At 48.1% G+C, this 9,487-nt stretch overlaps 2 pseudogenes; one reads left to right on the plus strand and one right to left on the minus strand.

The window, feature by feature from the left end:
- Positions 1-493: 493 nt before the first annotated feature.
- On the plus strand, positions 494-2,695 carry LOC101441906 (vitamin K-dependent gamma-carboxylase-like; annotated as a pseudogene).
- Positions 2,696-3,894: 1,199 nt separating this feature from the next.
- On the minus strand, positions 3,895-4,917 carry LOC101441459 (eukaryotic translation initiation factor 3 subunit I pseudogene; annotated as a pseudogene).
- Positions 4,918-9,487: the final 4,570 nt, after the last annotated feature.

Here is a 9,487-nt window from a genome sequence, read left to right on the forward strand (position 1 = left end):
TACTGGGTGCCCAAAGCACCCATCCTCCAAGCTGTGACAACCAAGAACCTTCTCCAGACATTGCCAAATGTTCCCGGGAGGCACAGTTGCCTCCAGTTGAGAACCATGGCGATATGGAGTAAATAAGGAAGGCAGAGGAAGATACAGAAAACATGTTACAAGGGAACAGAGCCCAGTCACATCCCTGAGGAAGTCCCACCCCTGCCAATGAGACCCAAGGGACAACAGGCACAAGCAGGCAGAGGGCAGGAATAGAGGCCTGGGTGGAAGGAACAGCATGTGCAAAGGCCCTGAGCAAGATGTGGAAGAAGGCTGGAGCTCAGAGAAGAAGGAGAGAGGACATCCTGCAGTCGTGTTAAGATGGGCAAGCATCAAGTAACACCAGACCTGTGGTCTGGCCTATGAATTTAAAACTTTATCCACACTCACTCTTGCTTTTAAATTTATTTTAGGAATGGTTAAAAAAAAAAAAAAGTAAACCAGCCCAGTAGCCATGGCCGTAGCCGCCCAGGGTACGTGGGTCCCACCTGGCACAGATCAAGTACAGAAAGACAAGGCTGGACAGGCCTTGCAGCCCAGGCAGGGCAGCCCAATGGGGAGAGTCTCGGGTGTGGAGTGGACAGACTGGTCCAGCTGGCAGAGCTTGGTGGTCTTGCCCAATTGACCAACGGGGCCTGCAAGCCTGCTGGTCTTTGTTTTCTCTTTGGGAGGCTGCTGCTGGACATCCCCCAGGAGTGGGGGCTCAGCTCCCTGGACTGCAGACACCCAGATGGTCTGGAGGTGTGTTGTTCCCACTTGCTGGATGTCCTGCATCGGCTGCCTCTTGACTGGATGTGCCTTGGCTACGCCATCATGTTTCTGGGGGCCCTGGGTATGATGCGGGCCTGTGGCAGCTGCTGAGCTGTGTGCTATTCCTGCTGCCACACCACTACGTCGTTCTTCTGGACAAGACGTCATGGAACAGCCCTGCTCTCTGCATGGCTTGTTGACCTTTCGGCTGGCGGTCACGGATGCAAACCATTGCTGGTCTGTGGCCGGCCGGCTGAGCGCCCAGAAGAGGAACGCGCACGAGCTGCGTGGCCAGCTCTCCACTGCGTACTTGGCTGCAGGAGGTGAAAAAGCTGGCTGCAGACTGGGTTGAAGTTTATCGCACAGGCTACCTGTTCTGGCACTGGCTCTTTCGCACTCGCGCTGTCCGAGGACATGGCCAGCCTTGGCGTGGGCTGCTACTGGACCTCTCTGCTGGTTTCCTCCTCTTTGATGCCTCGAGATCCATTGGCCATCTCTTCGTGTCCTACTGCATGAATTCCCAGCTCTTCGGCATTGGCATGTTCTCTACATCATGTTGGCCAGCAGCCCTCTCCTTTGCTGCCCCGTGTGGCCTCAGACGCTGGTACCCCGCTGCCCCCCAAAAGGCTGCAGAAGGCTGCCCCTCAGCCCAGTGCTTCCTGAGGAGCTGGGCCAAAAGCAGCCAGAAACCAGGGCTGGACCCTCACCTAGGAGCAGCCATCACCCTGCTCTACCCCCTGGAGCAACTTTCCTTACCCCTATTCCCACTTCCCCATCCAGGGCGATAACAACTGGCTCAGTGGGCTTCATGGCTGCTCCAGGGACATGATCGTGCACTCCCGCTCCCACCAGCACGTGAAGATCGCCTACGATGACGGCCCCACTGGCAGGCTCAGCTACCTCAACCCAGGGGTGTGCACACAGAACAAGCGACGGAAGGATCACGCAGACACGCCGGAGCAAGATGCCACTTGCCTGAGCCACCTGCTTCCCACGTACAATGTCACTGAGCCCCAGATCTACTCTGGTATTTGGGTCTCCATCAATGCCTGCTTCTAGCAGAGGATTTTTGACCCTTGTGTGGACATGGTGCAGGCTGGCTGGTCCCCCTTCCAGCTCACACCCTGACCGCAGTCACTCCTGCTGGACCTGTCTCCCTGGAGGGCCAAGTTACAAGAGATCAAGAGCAGCCCAGCCAACCATACGGAGGTCATCTTCCTTGCCAGCTTCCCTGGATTGCCCCTGGAGAATTCTGTGAGTGCAGACCTGGGCAACACCAGCCTCCAGCTGCTGCCGGGGGGTGGGGGTTACTGTGGAGCTGGTGGCAGAAGAGAAGAGCCAGACTCTTCGGGAGGAAGAGAAAATGCAGTTGCCTGTTGGTGAATGCCATAACGTGTATACAGTGTCAACAGTCCTTCCTGCCACAGATACATTTTTCGTCAATACTACAGAGGTTGCACTGGAATGAGACCTGGTGCAGCTGCCGGGAACTCAAGGAGAAGGTGGAGAACGGAAGCGAAGCACGGCCCCTGCCTCTAGAACTGCAACCTCAGCTGAAGGACAAAGTAAAAGGCGGTCCTGAGCCCACGCCTCTGGTTCAGACCTTTCTCAGACGTCAGCAAATGCTCCCGGAGATTGAACGCCGGCAAAACATCCCGTTCTATGAGTGAGGCTTTCGCTTCCTGCTACGAAAGCTCTATGGCTTTCCCAGCAGCTTCCCAATGACCTGTCTCTGGCTTCAAATCCTAGTTCTAGGCTGCGCTCCCTGGATGAGCTGGCCTGAGAGGTGATTTATGCAAGCTTGTGACCCTTCGAGTCAGTTGGAAGGCTGAGCCCTTCAAACAGAGAATCTTCAAATCCTAATCACCCTGACCCAGATTCTGCCCCTGCCCGCTCAGAATTCTGAGTGGGGCCAGACCTTAACTTGGAGACGTGGGGCCAGCCAGTCACAGGGCCACAACCTCTGCTCTGGACCTGTGTGGGGAAAAATCATCTCAGTCTTCTTATTTCCTAGTCTATAACCTTTGAAAAGTTGGAGATGATAGCTCAGAGGAGCCAAAGGAAATAAAGCAAGGGTAGAATTTATCCATCCAAGGTTGAAGGGCCAGGAGGAAGTTAGAATCAGTGTCCTGGAATACAAGACTGAGAGCAGGTGAAAAATGAATGGCTCCTTGAGGAAAGAGGCTTACGGCACCATGATGAAAATACCAGCTTGCCCTTCTCAAGGCACTCTGTGCTAGGCAGTGTGGGAAGCAGCCTACCTGCCTTATCACACTGACTCTTTAATGGCCACTGGCCCCATTTTACAGCTGGGGAAACTGAGGCTGAAAGGTGATAGAATTTGCCCAAAGACATTCAGCTAGTAAGGGACATACTGATGATTGGAACTCCATCTGACATAAGGTCCTACACCCAGTCTCTTGCAATTTTCAGGATCACTGACAATAAATTCGGAAAAATAGTTTTTTTTTTAAAGTAAACTAATCTAAGACAATATGAAGTGTTGATGAGGACGTGGAACAACTGGAACTCTCATATATGCTGGTGGAAATGTAAAACAGCACGATTTCTTTGGAAGATTGTTTATAAAATCAAACATACAATTACCATACAACCTAGCAATCCAACTTGGAATTTACCCAAATGAAAAGGAAACTTTTATTCACACAAAACCTGGTACAAGAGTCTTTACAGAGTCTTTATTCATAATGACCCCAAACTGGAAACAATCCATATGTCCCTGCACTAGAGAATAAACAAAGTGCAATACATCCACACAATAGAATACTAATCAGCAATAAAAAGGAAAGAACTCTTGATACCCACAACAACACAGATGAATCTCAAAAACATCATGTGCATTAAAGAAGCCAGGCTCAAGGCCCTCATGCTGTATGATTCCATTTATATAACATTTTGAAAAACGAAAAACTATAGGAACAGAGAAAGGATCAGTGGTTGCCAAGGGCTGGGGGTGCACATAATGGTAGACTACAAAGTGGCACCAAGGAATTTGGGGGTGTGTGTGTTGAAACAGTTCTATATCTTTTTTTTTGTTTTTTATTTTTATTTTTTTAAATTTCCAGACTGATTTATTTCCCTGAGTCCAAAACGTTCTGTGAGCAACCTCCTTGGTCTGGATGGAGATCCAGCTGCTTAAGCGTCAAACTCAAACTCAAAGTACTGTGGGTTGAAGTGATGGATGCAAACATAACCATCTTCTCCACCACTGCTGCAGCTCTTGCCATCAGAATGAAAGGCTACACTGTTGATAGATCTGAAGTGACCTTTGACTCTTCCAAACTCTTCTTCAAAGGCCAAATGGAAGAACCTGGCCTCAAACTTGACAATCCTGGTGGAGGTTGTGGTTACATCCATGGCTTCCTGACCACCACCCAGTACCACACGGTCATAATTGGGAAAGAGGACAGCTGAGTTGACAGGACATTCTGTCCAGAAAGTCTTCTGGTATTCGAGGGTTGTAGAGTCAAACGGTTTGGCTGTGTTATCCTTGGAGGCAGTGACAAACATGGTCATGTCCCTGGATAACTGGATGTCATTGATCTGCTGGGAGCGCTCCTCAACATTCACCAATACCTCTCCAGACTTGGCACTGTACTGGTTGATCTCTTCTCTTGTGGCCCACAATGATGCACTCCCCCAGGGGCCCCCAGGCAGCACCGATGATCTTGGAGGCACTGCAAGGGATCTTCATATGGGGCTCATTGCTGTCAATCCGGGTTGGATCCCTCAGGTCGAAGAAGCTCACAAAACACTGGTAGCCCATCTGCTTGTCCATGGAGAACATGATGATGTTACCCCCAAAGTCAAAGCCACAGGTCGGGACAGCTGAGTTGTCTTGAGCAGGGCCAGCTGCTTTCTTCTTTCACAGTCCCAGAGACGACAGCTGTTGTCAGCTGAGCCAGTAAGGACATGTTTGGTGTCCCAGTCAGCGTCCACATACCATACAGCTCTGGTGTGGCCTGTGTAGGTGCCCAGCCTCTCATCGTTCACAGAGTACCGTACGTTGACATAGGGCCTTGGCCACAGTGAAGAAGAGGTCTCCTTCAGGATTGTACTTGATCTGCATATGGACTGCACATGGCCCTGCAGCAGGATCGGCTTCATTCCAACAGCGGCGCGAGAAAAGCAGCAGCAGGAAGCCGGTTCTATACCTTAATTGTGGTGGTGGTGTGGTGTGTGTATTTGTCAAAATTTAAGAACCATAAGCTAAAAAAAGTGAATTTTACTGTAGATAAATCATGCTTCAGTGAAAAAAAAAAAGCAAAAAACTATTCCAGAAGTCTCAATGATAGGACTATCAATTGCACATTTGGGGGAAACACTCAAGGTTGGTGAGAACTATGAAGCAAATCTTGACTCCAGTAAGGGGACTCGTGTAACAGGGAGCCAGATAGCCCAAGACTTGGTCAAGCTGAACCAAGCACGCAAACTGGAAGAATGTTACAGAAACGCAGATATTTGGTGTTGATGTCTAGCACGCACACGAAAAGGATTGTTCCAAAGGAATAAATGCAAAAACTGTCTGGGGAAACACGACTGGATTTCACTCAGTCTTTGTGAATTTAGTTTATGGATAGACCAACCTTGTGAAAGGAAGGGAAAACAGCTGAGCTGAAAATTCTGTATGCTCAAACTCTTGTCCATCTCCAGATTATAGGCCCATTTAATCTTTGATCCCGCTTCAGAAGCTTTGCAAATCTTCCATAAGTGAAACCCAGTCTCAAAAATAGGAGACTGACATAGTCAAAATTCAGACAGATCTTTCAAATTACATCTGGCCTCCCCAAACCCCAAAATGAAATGGGATTTTTTTTTTTTTTAATGAACACTTTTGGTGCCAATTACAACAAAAACTGTCTGATGAGTCAACTACCCTTGCAATTTCAACACTGTGGTTTCCATCTTATGGCTGGTGGGGACTTCCACAAAAGTCACAATGTTCACCCCAGAACAAACAATACAAAGATGGCAAAGTGACAGAGGCAGAGGGCAATGTCTGTGTGTTTACTGGAGTCCAAATAAAGCCTCTCCTAGGGATGGTTTAAAGCACAACCGCAAATGGCAGGACCAGCAGATTTCCCCAACTCTGCCATCTAGTAGCTGGGTGGTCTCGGTTCCTTCATCGCTCTGAGCACCAGTGTTCTCTTTTCTAAAATGGAGATGGTAAGAGTACCTACCACATAGGACTGTTGTGAGAATTAAATAAGATGAAGAGTGTAAAATGCTTAATAAGAGGGTGTATTAGTTTCCTATTGCTGTTGTAAAAAATAACCTCACACTTGGTGGTTTAAAGCAGCACAAATTTATTGTCTTACAGTTCTGGAGGTCAGGTATCTGAAAATCGGTCTTCTGGGGCTAAAATCAAGGTGTCGTTAGGGCTGTGTCCCTTCTGCTCGCTTTAGGGGTGAATCTGTTTCCTTGCCTTTTCCAGCTTCTAGAGGCTGCCACATTCCTTAACTCATGACACCCGTCTCCAGCCCACAGCATGGCATCTTCCAGGCTCCCTCTGATTCTGCTTCCTTTGTAGTGTTGCCTTTTCTGCCTTCGACCCTCCTGCCTCCCTCTTATAAAGACCCTATGTTTAAATTGGGCCCATCCAGATAACCCAGGCTAATCTCCCCATGCATATAGGGAGAGAAAGAATCGATGATGAATGTCTTTGAAGTCAAGTTAATATGTATCTTACTCTTTGTTTCTCTACCCACCCCCTGCCCCCCATGTCATTCCAGGATGTCAAGTTCTGTTGGTTGACTGGGCTCAGCTGGGTGGCTCTCACTCCAGATCTCTCATTCAGTTGCAATTAGGTGGCTACTGGGGTTGGAGTCACCTGAAGCCTTGACTGGGCTGGATGTCCACGATGGCTTCTCAGCAGTCTCCCAGCAGGGCATCCTGGACCTTTTTCATGGCGGCCAAGAGGCAAGAAGCCCAGGACTGTCACAGCAGTACAGCTGTCATGTTCTGTAAGTCAAACAGTTGCAAGGCCAGTCCAGATTCCAGGGTGTGGAGAGTAGCTCCATATCTCAGTGGCATGTGGCACATGCATACAGGGAAGAAGAAATTGATGGTGGCCTCCTCTAAACACAAGTTATATAGATCTTACTCTTTCTCTCCCCTGCCCTCTCCCATGTTGTTCCAGGATGTCACATGCTTTCCCCCAACTCCATGTCATTCTGGAATGTCTCTCTCTTCTTCTTTGAGGGAAGTGTCATTCAGGAAACTCATCACTGGTCTGTGGGTTCTTGGTTAGGAAAATAAACTTGTCCCCTCCAGTAGCACTGAGAGCATGAACTTGTTAGAGAAGTTGAGGTAGGCTTTTGTTTTTTTCTTGTTTAATACCCCTTTCCAGCACCCCAAGCTTCCTGTGGGAGAACTGGTCATATAGGTTCCTTGCCCTATATTAGCCTAGGACTGAGCATGTATCCAGGCCAAGCCCAACCAGTCCTCTCTGAAATGTGAATCTCAAACAGAATGTCAAAAAATTCTGAAAAAAAAACCAAACAAACCACAAAAACACTTTGCAGTGGACATTGTAATTGATGCCTGACCAGCTATTCCAACCCAGGTGCAGGATGGGCCAGATCAGTCTAAAGCAAGGTTCCCCAACCATGGCACTATTGACATTTTGGAATAGATAAATTATTTGTATGATGTGTAGGAGGTGTTGTCTTGTGCATTGTAGGATAGTTAGAAGCATCCCTGGCCTTGTGACAACCAAAAATGACTCCAGACATTGATAAGTGTCCCCTGGGGACCAAAATCACCCCCTGTGCCTCTTGCTGATGATTGATTCAGGAGTGAATAGACTCAGATCAGTTTGGGCCAGTGAGACAGTAGGAGAGATTTCCAGTGGACTTACAACAGTGCTTCTTAAAGCCACTCCCTCTTTTGCTCCCCCACTGGGTGTTTACAAACAATCTCACCGTCCTTATTCTCACTGGCAGCCATTTTGTAACCACAGAGGGAACCAGCTTTCAGATGAAACCAACACATGGGTAGAGGAAAGAAACAGAGAGGACCAGAGTTCTCAATTACATTCTTGAATCACTGAGTCAACCAGATTTGGAGTTGCCCTACCTATTCACCTACTGCTTAAATCAGTTTGATTTGAGTTTTCTGTTGCTTGCAACCAAAAGCATCGTAAGTGACACATCAGAGATGCTGAAGGGCACACCCATCAGTTTATGCAACCAAGAGCCCTCAGGGCATCTTGTTTTCATATTCTTTTCAGACTTGTTTCTTGAACTCTCAGTCTCCATTTCCATAAAGTGTCTTACATCTTCTAACACGTTAGTTTCCTCTTCATCTTGGCCAGAACCCATTTCTGTGATTTGCAATTGGAGAATCTCATTACCCCGGTTGACTAATTTCAGCAAAAAACGCCACACCAACATGCCTAGTCAAAGCCCCTGCTACCATGGGGCTACCTTAGAACTTGCTCGCTGAGTGTGACTGACTCACCTGGTATTTCACAGAGGGATAGTTGTGAGATCCACAAAAAAAGATCAAACTTCATGTGAATAGGCTGATGAATAAAGAAAATATTCTGATATGTTCTAAAGGCAGCACTGCAAATGGGGGTCGTGGCCATGGGAGCCCAATGGGGACATCCCAACGTGCCCTGCAGCTACACATCTTGTGACTGGGAATTAGATGACAGGGCCAAGAGATCAGCTGGATTGTGAGCCACTTCACCTCTCCAGACCTCACTTCTCTCCTCTGTCCAATGAGGATTATTGTATGAACTTCTCAGAGTTGATGTGAACTTTAACTGAGATGACCCACGTCTCACCAGCTTAGGCATACGTCTCAACGTGTTGAGGTGCAACTATGAAATCATTTTATTTGTACAATAATGGCTACCAAATAGTATCTGTTGAGACCGCGTCTGTCCCTGTGGGTAAGGATAGCGCTGTTAGCATTCGCCGGATTCACAGACGTAGCGCGTACTGTGCACCCAGCGCCGTTCTAAGCGCTGCGTGTATTAACTCACCGAATCCTCAGGATGACCTTAGGAAGTTGGAACCAATTTTATCTCCATGTTACCAAAACAGAAGCAAAACGCTAAGTAGTTTGCCCAAAGTCACATGGCTATTGTGGCCTGGGCGCCCCCAAAGAAGCTCCCTCTGAGTCTACAGCTCGTCAAGCTCTTTGGTTACTGGAGCTGTTTCATTTTGGTTCTTAAAACTCAAACCTCTTCAAATTAAAATGTCAACCCCCCACCACAAACGAAGTGCAACTACACCCCACACCACAGATAATCTCACAGTCAAAATGTTGAGTGAAAGAAGACAGACACGAGAGAGCGTGCCCTGTGGGACTCCATTTCTGTGATGTTCAAAAGCAAGCAGAACTAAAGCCAGGTGCTAGAAGTCAGGATAACGATCACCCACGTGAGGGGCAAGTGACTGGCAGAACCACGACGGGGCTTCCTGGTGGGCTAGAGCCTGGGCACTAGTCTCATGGGTACCTTTGGTTTGTTGAAAGGAGGGGTACCACACCCCACCCAAAGCTGGTGAACTTGGAAACATTTAGATTTGATAGAGAGAGAAAGAGACAAAGACACCGAGATCTGTATTGAGAGGGACAGACAGACAAAAAGATTGCAGAGGGCTAGAACAAAAGGGGAGAAGGAGAGAGAAATGAAAAGCAGAAATATTTAAAGAGACTGTGACAA

Source organism: Dasypus novemcinctus, chromosome 24 (assembly GCF_030445035.2).
Source record: "Dasypus novemcinctus isolate mDasNov1 chromosome 24, mDasNov1.1.hap2, whole genome shotgun sequence".
Lineage (NCBI taxonomy): Eukaryota > Metazoa > Chordata > Mammalia > Cingulata > Dasypodidae > Dasypus > Dasypus novemcinctus.